This window comes from Numenius arquata, chromosome 6, assembly GCF_964106895.1.
Source record: "Numenius arquata chromosome 6, bNumArq3.hap1.1, whole genome shotgun sequence".
NCBI lineage: Eukaryota > Metazoa > Chordata > Aves > Charadriiformes > Scolopacidae > Numenius > Numenius arquata.
The window spans coordinates 30,012,048-30,027,348 of record NC_133581.1 but is presented as its reverse complement, the minus strand read 5'-3'; the positions used below and the strand labels follow the sequence as shown (position 1 = coordinate 30,027,348).

The following is a 15,301-nucleotide window of genomic DNA, read 5'->3' as shown; positions in this document are numbered from 1 at the left end:
CCTCACCAGTGCCCAGTACAGAGGCACCATCACTGCCCTGCTCCTGCTGGCCACGCTATTCCTGATACAGGCCAGGATGCTGTTGGCCTTCTCAGCCACCTGGGCACACTGCTGGCTCATGTTCAGCCGGCTGTCCACCAACACCCCCAGGTCCTTTTCTGCTGGGCAGCTTTCCAGCCACTCTGCCCCAAGCCTGTAGCGCTGCCTGGGGTTGGTGTGACCGCTTCCCCCAAACATCCTCTGTTTTGGTAAAGGCATTACGTGATTTGATTTTATTTATTTTTTTTTTTGGTAAATTACCTCTCTTGGAGTACAAATTCCCTTCCGCCTGTTAATCAGCTCAGGGAACGTACCGCGTGGATCAGCCTTTGCGATGTTTTTTTTCTTAATTTGCCATAGATTGAGAGCTCTGCGTTACGTCATCCCCAGACCTGCCTGAAATCACAGGCGCAGAAAAATCACCGGAAAAATCTGAACTACGCAATTCATAATCAATAGTTTCATGGAGCAATTGCAATAACCCAGTTTCATCAAAGAAACGCCAATATGAAGTTGCCAATGACCAAAAAGACACAGAGATAGCAGTATTATGAGCAGGAATAAAAAAAAATAAACCAACTGGAATCTCTCTGAAATGGGAGATCTGCAATCCTTCTGTGGGTGTACGGGAATTGAACGTATCTCATTTGGCCAGCGAAAACGGTTCTTTCCCGTGAAAGATTTGTTCATTTTCCATCGTAGGCCGCTTAATCGTAGTATTTAAGTAAGTAACCTAAGACCAAATTAAGGAAACCACATGTAATTCATCAGCCCTTTGCTTTATCATAAAGAGTTACAATATCCTACAGTCAATTATCCAACAGCCTCAGGAGGTGGTTGTCCTGACCCGTTAAAGAAAAATAACCCCCAGAACACCTAGAGAATCAGCACACGCTACTCTCCCAGCTTTCGAGGTCGTAAAAGTCTCACAACGGGGATGGCTTTAATCTTCAAACGGTCAGCTCTGGTAACAGGACTCCAGGCTTTTAAAATCTGTTTTTCAACTCAGAGTTCGCAACTTAATTTCTACTACAGTAACTGAAAATACAAAAAATAACAGATCGGAAAGCGAAGCTGGTAACTGCACCGGCAAACTCTCCTGAAAACAGGTACGGAAGGAAGAGCATTTTATTGGAAAACTATGATGATACTTTGGCTAAGCTTCTGAAAAATACACAATTTTCCACGCGGGCCAGTTATTTTCATTAATTTCACACAATCGGTGTATTCTTAACCTTGTTATCTCTTCTGAGGAATAACCTCCACTGGGATTAGGCAGAGTTGCAAGGAAACGCAGTGAGCTGCTCCCAGTTCACCTGGTTTTAGGTTTCTTTCACCAACACCCGAAGCCCCAGCGCCAGAAGTCCTCCCTGGCATCCCATGAGTCTGAATTGTCAGCTGAGCAAACAGGTAGGCGGAGGACCATTCTTGATTCTAGCCTGCAAAACAAAATGAAAAATAAAGCCAAGTTACAAATTTTTATTAATTAATTCCCTAAACAAACCCATAAAGAACAAAATGTGAGAGGGGTAAATGTTAATGGAAGAAGGATGTTAGGCATGTTAGAATGTTAGGCACCAATACAGGTTAGGCGTGGACCTGCTGGAGTCAAGTTCTGAAGAGAAAGATCTGGGGGTCCTGGTAGACAGCAAAATGACAATGAGCAAGCAGTGTGCTCTTGTGGCCAGGAAGGCCAACGGAATCCTGGGCTGCATAGGGAAGAGTGTGGCCAGTAGGTCAAGGGAAATCATCCTCCCCCTCTACTCTGCACTGGGGAGGCCACAACTGGAATACTGCGTCCAGTTCTGGGCTCCCCAATTCAAGAGGGATAGGGAACTACTGAAGAGAGTCCAGCGAAGGGCAACGAGGATGATTCAAGGATTGGAGCATCTCTTTATGAAGAAAGGCTGAGAGAGCTGGGGCTCTTTAGCCTGGAGAAGAGAAGGCTGAGGGGAGACCTTATCAATGCTTGAGTATCTAAAGGGTGGGTTGAAGGAGGAGGGAGCCGGACTCTTTTCAGTGGTTCCCAGTGACAGGACGAGGGGCAACGGGCACAAGCTGGAACATGGGAAGTTCCACTCAAATATGAGAAAAAACTTCTTCACAGTGAGGGTGCTAGAGCCCTGGAACAGGCTGCCCAGGGAGGTTGTGGAGTCCCCTTCTCTGGAGATTTTCAAGACCCGCCTGGATGCAGTCCTGAGTAACATGATCTGACATGCTCTGGGCAATCCTGCTTCAGCAGGGGAGTTGGACTAGATGATCTTTATGGTCCCTTCCAACTCTAGAAGTTCAGTGAAATTCAGTAAAGGATGGTCTTGTGGAGAAGATGCTGAAATCCCGTAGAAAAGCCGGGTTCGGTATCTGCTGCTGCCACAGACTTACACGAGTGGGCAAGTTTATTCTACTCTGAATTGCAGACCAGGGAGCAGTTGCTATTTTCTACCTCCTGCAAGCACTAATCAGGATCCATGAGGGATGGAGTATGCAGATAACCCACCTGTCTAACACACCCTTTGATGGAGTATTAGACTGAAGGGGTTTGCTCACATAAAATTTGTAAAAAGCTCTCTTTTTCTTTTGTCCCTGTGCCTAAACGCTATTTTTTCTAAGACGGTAATAATACCAAACCGAGCTGAGATTCAACCTCCAGCTCCAGCCACGACTGCCTATGCTGTTAAGCAAATCGCCACACTCCTCTGCGACTAAAACCTAGCCCTTTGCCAAAAAGCTGATAAAGGATTCAATGTTTGCTGAGAAATCCAGACAGCTGGATTTCTCCAGCAATAGCAGAGGAAGAAAGATCAAATCCTCAGCTAACAAAAAAACCCATCAAACGTGATAATCAACGTTACGCCGGAATTAAAGCAGAGCTGCTGGTTAGGCTGGAAGCTTTTAAGAACAAGTTAAAAAGAAAGCTATCGAGACGCCAAGAGGTACAGCTGGAGGCAGGGACTAGAAGTCACTGGGCAGCTACATTCTCTGTGCTTCTATAGGATATATATATATACAGCAGCGCTACCCGGGCACAGCACCAAGCTGTTCTGACACAATGAAAACGCCTAATTGGAAATGCGCATTTGAGCTGCATTTTATAGCCCTGGTGAAGATTAAATACCTTTTGAGGTAAAAAAAGAATAAAAAGTTCTCTTCTACCTTCTAAAACTGCGGACATCTAGGAATTGGAACAGGTAAGCTTGACATCTCACATAGAGCCTTTTAAAGGCTGCTAGCGTTAACCAAAGGCAAGTGTAGGATACATCAGCAATAGTTTTGAGTCTTGACCTGGCGCAATCCTACCGGACTCAGACCTGTCTATCAGAATACTTTGCTGCTCTTTTTCCTGCCCTGGCATCTTTTCGTCGGAGTGCTTTTCTAAACAGCATCTGGACTCATGCTATTGATGGGATACAGGCGTGTAGTACTTCTTCCTGACCATCCTAATAAAGTCACAAACAATAATGATGTTGATCTTCCCCTGAGTTATGGGGGATTGTTGATTTCTGCTGCAGACAGGTATTTACCGGAAGCCCATGAATCCTCAGGGAACCACAACAAGTTCAGGTTTTCACAGCAACACAAACGAAACGCTACTTTACCATTTTGTACTCTTTCAAAAAAAAAAACAAAACAAAAAAGGGGGTCTGACCCGATCCAGCCTCCATGAAACACACCTGCACATTCTGGAGCACCAGGTTTTCTCTGCTGCTGCCTCCGCAGACAGAAAAACGGTGCATTCGACCTGTCACCATGCTGAAAATTCCCACAACAGCTTTCACAGCCCCATCTATGTTCAGATTGAGGCGACAGCTGAGAAGAAGTCAAGCAGAAGTGACCCAACTAGAACAATTCAACTATAAAAACTAGCATTAAAAAAAAAAAGCAAAACCCACACCCACCGAATGATGGTTTAAGGCTGCTCCCATCTCAGATCTGGTATGAGGAATAACACTTTCCAGAGTCTGCTTCCAAACTTCCATGTCCTCCACCAAATTCTGCTAAGCTTGCTTCACATTTACACACTTAAATAATAATGTCTGTAATACTCCTATTTAACACACCTACTATTCCTCTCCCATTTTTTCCTATTTTAGAGTTTGAAAGCTTTAGATTAAAGTCTTCGATTTTATTTTTTTTTTCCCAACCGTTCTCAACTCGCACCTGCCTGTTTGCTCAGCCAGAAGTTTGCTCAGCCCTGTTGCAAGTATCCCGGGAGGAGCTCCCACTGGCCATCCAGCAAGTGGTAAAGATACACTTGCAAAATTTTCGAGGATCGTCAGGGACACGGCTCTCATCATTCACAATCTCGTGCACATCAGCCAGCACATCCGCATCTGAGGACAAAGCAAAAGAAACAGAAGAAGACTGGAAATTGTTGCAAATACCTTGTATGTTTCCTGTATTCCAATTAAGCTTTATGCTGCCCCTCACAAGTAAGATGACTCCATCATCTAACTCCACAAACTTTTGTTCATATAACAAATAAAAAAAATTACTAATTTTGCTCCTAGTTTTGAACATGGAACTATTAAATCCTTTTGTTCTATGCCTTAAAGAAACTTCATAGAAAATCCAATCTAATACGTACAAAGGCTTAGCTAAATACATATAGTCTACTCAAAGCCAGTTCAAGAGCTTGAACCATGCCTAACCACGCTTTGTAGTGCTAAATTTAATAGGAGAAAACTCTCTCGAAAAACAGGAATCCCAAAACTACATCAGCCTACACTTTGAATGATACTCTAGACAGAAACTAGTCTGAGTTCCACATCCAGTTCTTCAACCCAAAGTGAAAACTATTAAGCCAATTCAAAGAACCTGAATCCAGCACATTTTTGCTGGAATTTCTGAAGAGATACAAAGGACTCCATTAGAACAACTGGGCAAGAGTCTACTATTAATGACCTCTTGCATCTATTGGCCCCAGCTAATATTAACTTGTCGATAACCCTTAGTAAGCCAAGTCCAGCCAGACATGCAGATCTACTTACTGCCATTCCTGACTGCCAGGCAAACCTGGTGACACACAAGAGTATCCTATGCAAGCTGTAGCAGAGCTGTCAGTTCCACCACTAAGAGGGAGGAGAAATCCTGCCTTGCAAATAAAGCAAGGAAGAGACTCCAAATAGCAAAATTAGAAAAATATATATTGTACCATTCAGGAACAAACTCCTGCCAAAGAATTACACGTGCATTGTTCAAGTCTGCTTGTATTCTACTGGGGAAAAACAAACAAACAAACCAGACTTAGCACTGGTTAACTCTTAAACTCTCATCGACTGGATAATCAAACAAGTAGTCAGAGTAAACACTTTGGCTAGAAATACTTCCAGTATGTCTTTACCCTCTAGTAAGACAGACGACTACTAAAAAGGATTAAATTTTTCATACATATTTCACTACTAAACTGAATTACTAGTTCACGTCACTCTGCTTATTTTAAACACTTCCATTACGCCATTAAAATATTTCCCTACTGAAAAAACAGTGTTTCAAAAAAAAAGAAATCCCCTTTATTAGGTAAGCTTGACTGTTGCTTTCAAAGAGAGCATGATTCCTAAGGAAAAGGTCTGAAAAGCGTACTGCAGTCACACGGTTTTTAGGCCTGAATGAGCTACCAGCGAAAAGCTCAAACCTCGCACCTTGGGCTAAGATCACTTTGCATTAACAGCAGCACAGGACAGCAAGCTGTACTGTCCCTATGACAAAGAAGACGACGTGTATTCAAGGCAAAGAACAAAAACAGTTGTTCTTACCTGTCTGCTGCGCCTTAAGCAGTCCCAGAGCCAACATGCAGGAGCAAGGCTGAAATTACAGAATACGCTCATTCCAAGAGGGTTGTGGAATAAGACTTAAGCAAGTCAGCATATTTCCTGTGCTCTTCTGGTGAGATACTTTCTTTACTTAAATATAAGTAAAATCTTAAGTTTATCTTTTCTTTTTTTAAAATCAAAGTAATTTTCAAGCAACAGATTGAGTATGTGCTTACCTCACATCTCCTCTTCAGGACTATGATGTCTCCACTGGATTGGCATACATGTAGGTACAGCTACGTCATCGGAACACGACAGAGCAAAACTCACTTTCACCCTGGGATAAGGATTCACTTTACTTGCCTAAGCAATAGTACAGAAGAATTGGGAAAACATCAATTTTAATGTAGGGTATACCTGTAAAACATGAGATCTGTGAAAATCGAGACATGAAAATACTTTTAAGACTCAATAACTATTCAAACTTGAGAGTTTACAAACATAACCTCCATTCTTACCGTTAAGTTATGAGATGAAATCTCTGCTTTGTAACTTCAAACATCCTCCAAATCCAGAGTGGCAACCAGCACCTCCTATGGAAAGGCTTTCAACATTAGATGGAATCTACCCAGGCAGATAAACAATGCTTGACAGGCCTGGGCTACAAAAAATGTTGGGGAAGAAGAACGCGTGCAACATTTTTCAATACAGATTTTTATGCTGAGTTCACAAGTCGCTTCTGACTCAGCAGAATCGCTTAGATTACAAAGCGAGCACAACGGACTCGCTTCACTGAGTACACCAGGACGCTCATAAATCAGATTTATAGCGCTTGTCAGATGGCTGAACAATAGGTTCACCAGCAGTAGCGACCCAGGACAAGTGGAAAAGGCAAGAAGCATACCGGGGAAAGGGGAATGGGGATCGGGATGCGATGGGATGGGGAATTTGGCACATAACGTGAGGAAACCTACAGCTTTGATGACAAATCTACTGCAAAGACCTTTTTGAAGTAAAGCTCAACCTATCAAACTTTTTGGCTACCAAACCAGGTCATAATTCGAACACTGCAGCCTTGCCCTTTTTTTCTTACATAAGGAAATGTAAATTAACAGGGTCTCTCCTAAACACGGTGGCTGCGTACGCAAACATTTTCATGGAGTTCCTCTACTGTGACAGCTCTTCCTCACTCGCAAAAGCAGGAGAGCTACTGAGGGCAGAAGATCAGGTCTAGCTAATTTGAGTAGGAAAAACCTTGGATCTAGTTGAATAGCATGGTAAAAATACATCTTTTTTTTGTCTAGAATCATGGACCTAGTATCTGGAATGTCTGGAAAGCGTTGAGCATAAATGTAGCCGTATTAATTTCAGCTGTAAGTAGCAGCTATAGGTTGAATATATTACTACATCGAGTGAAAACTGGGATACTTGTGCAACTGTTTCTCCATTCACTGGAATCATGGCCCAGCCGTCGTAATACAGACGATCACCATCACAGCCTTTCTGGTTAGCTAGAATATATATTCCATCACTACTTTGCATGGGATATACATGACAGAAACAAGTAACTACAGGAATAAATGTAGTAAGTGAGTTCTAGACCTTTCCCACTGTTGGAAGACAGGAGTCTTCTGTTATTAGCAAGAGTCATTCTCTTAGCCCAAGTAGAGAGGGCTGCACTTCCAAACTGAAATTCTAAGTTCAAATTGAGACTGAGAAAATCAGGAAGATGATGACAGAAGCTGTGTCTGGATATCTAAGGACAGAGCAGATACTGTTGAATATAACCAAGGCATTTTAAATAACCATAACAAAGCAGTTGTACAAATTAAATATTTTTCACAGTGTAATGTACATTCATTGCTTTGGTTTTGTCCCCATGACTGTTAGACAGGATTACAGTCTAGTAACTAAACATCTTCTCTTCTTTAAAATAAACAGAATCTTCAAAGTAGAAAAATATTACGTATTTTAAGAGAGGGAGAAGTCGTCCAAGCTTAAACACTGATTTCTATTCCCCCTTCCTGATAGAATTATTGATATTTCTCCAACACAATGTTGCTATGTGAATGAAAATCTGGAAAGAAACTAACAACAGGGACTGTCAAGGTGCCCACGCTCATGCTATGTCCTGTCACAGGAGAGGAGACTGTTCTGAAAAAAAAAAAAAGTGAGGTGCATAACCAAAAAAATGTTATTTTTTTTTAAAGTGTGTACCTTTGCTGTTGCAGAATTCACCAAATCCAGCCGTGTGTGAGCCTTCTGCAGCATGTGGTGACTCCCTGAAGAGCTAGTGAAAATTTCCACGCCATCAAGTCCCATTTCAAGCTGAGGGCTGTCAAAGCCAAAGGCAGAAAAACATTCAGCTGGCAACAGTATCATTTAAAACCACCGACAAATAAAAACACCATGTCATTTTCAGTTTTCTGCAGGTCTTAGCTCAAACAAGGACAGGACTCTCAAAAACATTTGTTTGCTTGCATTGCCTGACTCTTCTGTCAAAGACCAGTCATGGTTGCAGAGGGCAGAAGGGCTTTTGCTCCTTCTGTTCTAAATGCAATGCCTTCTACTTTACCTGGGTCTCGAAAGAATAAGACAATCTTGGTCTGAAAGGGCAACGTGGAGATACTCTCGCAAGGTCAGTTGTCCCATTTTTCTTCTCTCTTAGTAAATCCAAAACCATAAGCAAGTAGAACCATGAGAAGGAGGTGAATTTCACTGCTTTTTTTTTCCCCTTCTTCCAATGTTAAAGAAATACTAAAAAAATCACATCTTTGTCTGTAACTTATCACACTTTCTGCAGTTACAAGGAAATGAAAGTCTGTAACTGGGAGACTTAGAAAAAGGGAAGATTTTGTTTATTTTGTGTTAACTACAACAGCTGTCATGTTCTTCGTATCTCCAGCCCCATCCTGCATCAGACCTTTGTGAGTGGGATCTTCTTTGTCGCTGGGAAGAACTTTAAATTGTGACAGGAACTAAAAGAATAACAAGAAATATTACTTAAGGGCACTAGGTTTTGCTTTCCCGTAGTAACTTTTTGTTGTTTCCTTCTGCATTGTCTTTATGCATTGTCTGATGTGGGTTAAAAAATAAAGCAGAAGGATTAAGCTAACAGCTAAATAGAAAAAAACCCTGATACATCTCAAAGTGATGTTGCCTAGAAGCCTATGCTCTAGCTTGTCCAATATAAGAGCTCAATTTATCTGTAAAGTGAAGTGGAATGCTCTGGAGGAGTTGGTTAAAGCCAAAGGTAAAAAGAATAAAGTAATTAAAATTAAAAAACCTACTAATGGTCTCAAATTTTTGAGACTAGGTGCAGTAAGTGGGAATACAGGATTATAATTAGTAGACAAAATTGATACTAAAATCAATCCAAAATAACCTCGTCACTTTGACCCAAGATCAAGCTACAGAGATGGATATAGAGAGGACATTTCAACCTCAGGTTGAACTAAAAGCTGAACACTATCTGGAATGTGAGCTCTACAGTTATCTGTCATTTGTCTCCTAAGGACACCTTTTTCATTCTGTTTCTTTTCGGTATTTCTCTCCTACCTTTTGTTTCAAATGAATTTAGCTTAACCACCTAAAGCTTCTTTTGCCATCCTACATCTAGCCTAGTGAAGTCCTTCCCTTGATGCTCCTAATTCTATTTTAGCTTACTGGCACTTTCTGAAAGATAAACTACAAAGAAGAATAAAAAGCAGATTTTTTTCAAACTTTTATTTTGGGTAGGCCCTGGGTATGTTTTAGTTTCCTTTTCATTTCTTCTTCTCTTTTACCTGTTTGGTCCCCAGAGTTCTTCACATATTTCTGCCCCTAGGCAGGTATCTTTGGTTGCTAACGCTGCATCCCCGTAAAGGAACAGTTTCCTGAGAAAAAACAAAAACATTCTTCCACACATGTAGTATAAGAATCTATTCAATTCAAAAAGTTAATTACAAATCTTGAAAAAAAAAAATACAAAACCTGGATACTCACTTATGTGACATGAGTGACACAGTATCAATCAGATTACACCTTCCTTCATTTATATCAAGTTTAAGTAGGGGAAAAAAAATAAATCTGTAAACTGCAAATTTCTGGATTGCACTGAAGTTTTGCGTTGAAATTTCAGTAGTATTCAGATCCACTGCTTTGCTTCACAACAGCACAACTGCTTTTGAATTAAACTATCTAGAAAACAAAGACTGTCTTTTGCTAGGAATCACACTCATGCTTTAGCAGGAAACAACGTAAGTTTTAGACCCTTCTGAATAAAAACGTTAATTTTTTTAATATTTTTTTTTAACCTCAAAACACATACTCATTTCTAGTCTCAAGCATAGATAAACTCAGCACCAAATTGTGCAAAATAAGACAATTAGGGACCTGTAGATACAAATAACTGAGGCAAATTTAAAATTTACTTGCTTTGCTGTGAAATACTAACATAAACACGGCTAAATTATGCTCTCATTTAATGTAACTGAGAGCTATCACTGAAAGCTATGAATTTTTAACATGAATCATAGAATCATAGAATGGTTAGAGTTGGAAGGGACCTTAAAGATCATCAAGTTCCAACACCCCTGCCATGGGCAGGGACATTTCCACTAGAGCAGGTTGCTCAAAGCCCCATCCAGCCTGGCCTTAAACACCTCCAGGGATGGGGCATCCACAACTTCCCTGGGCAACCTGTTCCAGTGCCTCACCACCCTCACAGGAAAGAATTTCTTCCTAATATCTAATCCAAATCTCCCCTCTTCCAATTTAAAACCATTACCCCTTGTCCTGTCACTTCATTTCCTGACAAAGAGTCCCTCTCCGGCTCTCCTGTAGGCTCCCTTCAGATATTGGAAGGCTGCTATGAGGTCTCCCTGGAGCCTTCTCTTCTCCAGGCTGAACAACCCCAGCTCTCTCAGCCTCTCTTCATAAGGGAGGTGCTCCAGCCCTCTGATCATCTTCGTGGCCCTCCTCTGGACCCGTTCCAACAGGTCCATGTCCTTTCTGTGTTGAGGACTCCAAAGCTGGACACGGTATTCCAGGTGGGGTCTCACAAGCACAGAGTAGAGGGGTAGAATCACCTCCCTTGACCTGCTGGCCTCGCTTCTCTTGATGCAGCCCAGGATGCAGTTGGCTTTCTGGGCTGCCAGCGCACTTGCCGGGTCATGTTGAGTTTCTCATCCACCAACATCCCCAAGTGCTTCTCCTCAGGGCTGATCTCCAGCCATTCTCCGCCCAACCTGTATTTGTGCCTGGGACTGCCACGTCCCAGGTGCAGGAGTGACAGCGGAATTTGGTATATTACAGTTTTATGCCACAAATTCTGTTCATTTAAATTGTTGAATTTGGAAGATGATGAAGTTAAGAAGAAAAAAATCTTTTCAAAACTTACTTGTCTGGTCACTTCCTGAATTATCCTGGGTAGAAAATATTCCTCCACGTGTCTAAATAGGTTGTGAATACATCGTTACGTAAATCACAACATCAAAACTGATTCTGATCTCCACATTCTGTCACGTTCTAACACCAATTAAAGAAATTGTACTTCAGTTGTACAGGGCTGCGTATGTTTAAAAAATAAAAAAGGACCTTCGTACTTTCTGAATTAATCAGAAATGTTAAGAACATAAGCCAGCAACATCTCACTTTGCTTCAGAGATGCACGGTAAATGATGTTCCATCCTAGCCATAAACTAGACCTAACGAAACCACACTATGCAAGCCAAATAGCAAATAAAAGTTTCTCTTTTTGCAGCGTTACCAAATGAGTAACTCAGAACTCATCTGGACTCGACTGGGGTTAAGAGGACAGATGCTCAGGGGCTCTCTCAGAAGTACTTTACTGAGGCCATCAAGTTAGAACCGTTCTCTTGACTACAGGATAAGTACATGGCATCAGAGATGAGCATCAAGCGTATTCTGCAGCATCATAAGGTGTGTAGCTGTCATCCTCTGCAGTCATGAAAATTCTCTCATCTGTTTCACATTGTTTTCTAGTTTAATATTGACCAGGACGCAGCAACTGAGCTGATAAACACAGGCTCTTCCAATTCTGAACTGCACATAGTTAGAAAGTAGACCCAAGGAAAACGACACTACTACACCAGTTGCAGGATCATTCAGCCACACTTTTCCTTCCAGCTCAGCAATTCAGAATTTGATTGTACTTAATAAGCTTTCTAACTAAGCTTTAATTACGTAGCTTAGCTGACTCTGCCCGGCTGCTCACCCTGTAGCCGCACTGAAAGATTGCTTTGGAGATTTCAACCCTTCTGCTGTGGCTGCAACCGGCAAGCTCTGTTTTTTAAACACAATTTTAACAGTAACCAGCCTACCTTGCTTTGTTCCATGAGGCAAACCATCTAAGTTTCCTGTAGTTTCCTGCATTTGCCAATGACATTTTCAGTCGGATGAGAAAAATTTTCCTTAAAACAGAAAACAAAACAAAAAGGGCAAGTCAAGATGTGATATAGAGCCAAACAAGACTAACTAAGAACACTGATTAACACCAACTCTCTTTTTCTATTATGATGCACATTAAGCAACTACTCCATACAATAATTTTTAAAGTTTCTGTTGGCAGACCTAGGGGATTTTTCTGGAGTTTTTCAGACAACATTGGAAATTTAGTGGAAATTCAGAAAGGAAAAAGAGATAATGGAAAACATTAGTTGTCTCTCTAAGATTTAGTAGATAGGAACAATTCCATCACTCTACATAGCACTGAAGAATCTTTTTTGAAGGGCAAACAGGTCTCTGAAAAGATACACTAATGTATTGTCTCATAAAACACACAAAGAACTACTTAATTATTTAAAAAGATCACTCAACAATTGTAGCGAATGTTTCTGTGCAGAACAGGCCTGTGAAAATAAGAAGCAGAGTTACCAGTTTCACCAAATTAAATTAAAAAAAGCTACAGAATCTGCTTCACTGCACAAAAACTGTTTTTAAGACAACACTTTACACTTTATTGCTAAAGGGCATTAAACAAAACAATATATAAAGTTTTAGCTTCTAATTTTTTAAGTCAAATAGTCGTTTGCAAAAAGATCAGACCATTCTGTCAGTCTCAGATATATCAACTACTGCCAGATCACTGGCATGCCTGAGAAGCACAACGAGACCAGAAGATTTTCCCTGGATGGGCTAACTTATTTAATCAAACTTGACTCCCTGTGATACTACCAGGCTAGTTTTATGCATTTATATCAATACTAAAACAAGTAGGTGTACATATGTTAATTTTACAATTATAATTTATTATTGTCAGCATGTGACTTACAATGGTTTCCATGATTTTGCCATACACGCATGTTGCTTATAAGGATGTTTGCCAGCCAAAGCAAGCTACATGAGCCCTGACACTCCTGAAAGAGACTCAATTTATCAAGCCCTTTGCATTACATATAATAAAAAGTCTTGCCCAAAAGCTTACTCATGGCAATCGTCCCCAGCCATTAAGGTTCCCAATAAATAACTGTCATTATCCCATTTCTCTCTTGAATCAAAGAATCACATGGGGTTGGAAGGGACCTCCGGAGATCATCTAGTCTAACCCCCCTGCCAAAGCAGGTCCACCCAGAGCAGGTTGCACAGGAACTTCTCCAGGTGGGTTATAATGTCTCCAGAGAAGGAGACTCCACCACCTCTCTGGGCAGCCTCTTCCAGGGCTCTGCCACCCTCAAAGGAAAGAAGTTCCTCCTCATGTTTAGGTGGAACTTCTTATATTCAAGTTTGTGCCCATTTCCTCTTGTCCTATCCCTGGGCACCACTGAAAAAAGACCAGCTTCAAGGGCTCAACCACCAGAAATCTTTGAAAGGATTACCTTACAGAAAGTGTTTTGCATGTCGCAGTCCTAGTTGTGGTAATTAAAAGGGAAAGTAGAGCAGTCCCGAAGATGTGTTTACAAATTTGGTGCAGAGCCCTCACTATCCAGAAACACCGCAGAAGCAGCACTCCTAAACACCTACCACTTTGTCCTATTTACACAAAAAAAACCAAACCAACCTTACATTCCCACATCACAGATAGTATCTTGAGTAGCTGGAGTCTCCAACAGCTTTGCCAGAACTTGAAACGAATTCAAGCTGCAACAGGGTAGGTTTAGACTGGACATTAGGAAGAAATTCTTCACAGTAAGCGTGATCAGACACTGGAAGAGGCTGCCCAGGGAGGGGGTTGAGTCACCATCCTTGGATGAGTTTAAGAGTCGTTTAGATGTGGTGTTGGGGGATATGGTGTAGGGAAGAACTTTGTAGAGTAGACGGTTGGTAGATGGTTGGTAGATGGGTGGACTCGATGATCCCAAGGGTCTTTTCCAACCTAGATGAGTCTATGATTCTAAGGTGTCAGACTCATAACAGTGAACCGAGCAGCCGCAACCACTGCACGTAAAAACACCAGAAATAAAAAATTCAGCCAACGTCTGCACTAGAACCAAGGGACCAGAACTGTTTCCGACAAGGAACATCTCATCAATTTCCAGGGGCAGAAGGAGCCCCACCAGCATCACCCCTACCGACAGCACCCAAAATGCCGTGGCGTCGCTGGGATGTTCCTTCCAGGAGCTGCAGCCGGCGCCTGGGCGGAATCCCAAATTTCCGTGGAGGAAGACTCGCTGAAGTCGGTCGACAAATTACCGGTACCAGTCCCGTTTCCAAGATAAGAGTCCCAACCTTGTGCTTGCAGCTGCAACGTTTCCATTTGCACCCACAGCCGCGCGCTTTGGGCATTCCAGCGCTACATGGCTGATTTTCCCACCGGCCCTTCTCCGGTAATTAACCGGGGACGCGTCACACGCTCTAACCAGATGTCGAGCTCTGGAGGGAGCCGGTACCGGGCTCCTCGGTCGGCCCTTTGCGATGTCAACACCTGGAAGGGGGTTGGGATCACACACCGCTTGGGCCGGGCCCGCCCTGACCAGGCGCCCCCGCGAACCGGACAGGCCAAACCCGGCACGGCGGGGCGAGAAACGCCCGGAGGGAAGGAGTGAAGGAGGGAGAGAGGTACCGCCGCCCCACTCACTTCGGAAAATCCTCTCCAGGTTGCCCTCAAAATCCAGGACCCACGGGCTGAGGGCGCGGGTGGCCACGGTCACCTCCCGCCCCATGGCGGCCACACCGCTTCCGGGGCGGGCCGGGACGCTCCTCCCCGGCGGGAACTACATCTTCCCCCTCGCAGTTAAAATCACTCTGTGCAAAACATCCGTGACTGTTACTTTAGGGGCTCCCGCCGACCTGCCTTAATTAGCGGTGCCCGCCGTTCCCCCCTGGAGGCGCGGCCACAGGGGCGGCCGCCGCTCCCGCCCACAGCGCCCACCCCGTCTCCTCAGCCCATGGGTTGAGCGCGCTCCGCCAATGGGGTGGTGCGGAGGGGAAGGGAGCGCGGCGGGGATTGTTCAGCGCGGCGGGGAGGGGGCGGGGCGGGGACGGGGCGGGGGCGGGGCCGGGAGGGCATCACTGTGAGGAGAAGGGCGCCGCTGCCGGTACCGGGTGAGGGCTGCGGCAGGGGCTGGGGGGTC

General features: G+C 43.2%; 1 pseudogene; it reads right to left on the bottom strand.

The window, feature by feature from the left end:
• Positions 1-1,433: 1,433 nt before the first annotated feature.
• Positions 1,434-14,890, bottom strand: LOC141465394 (glutamine-dependent NAD(+) synthetase-like; annotated as a pseudogene).
• Positions 14,891-15,301: the final 411 nt, after the last annotated feature.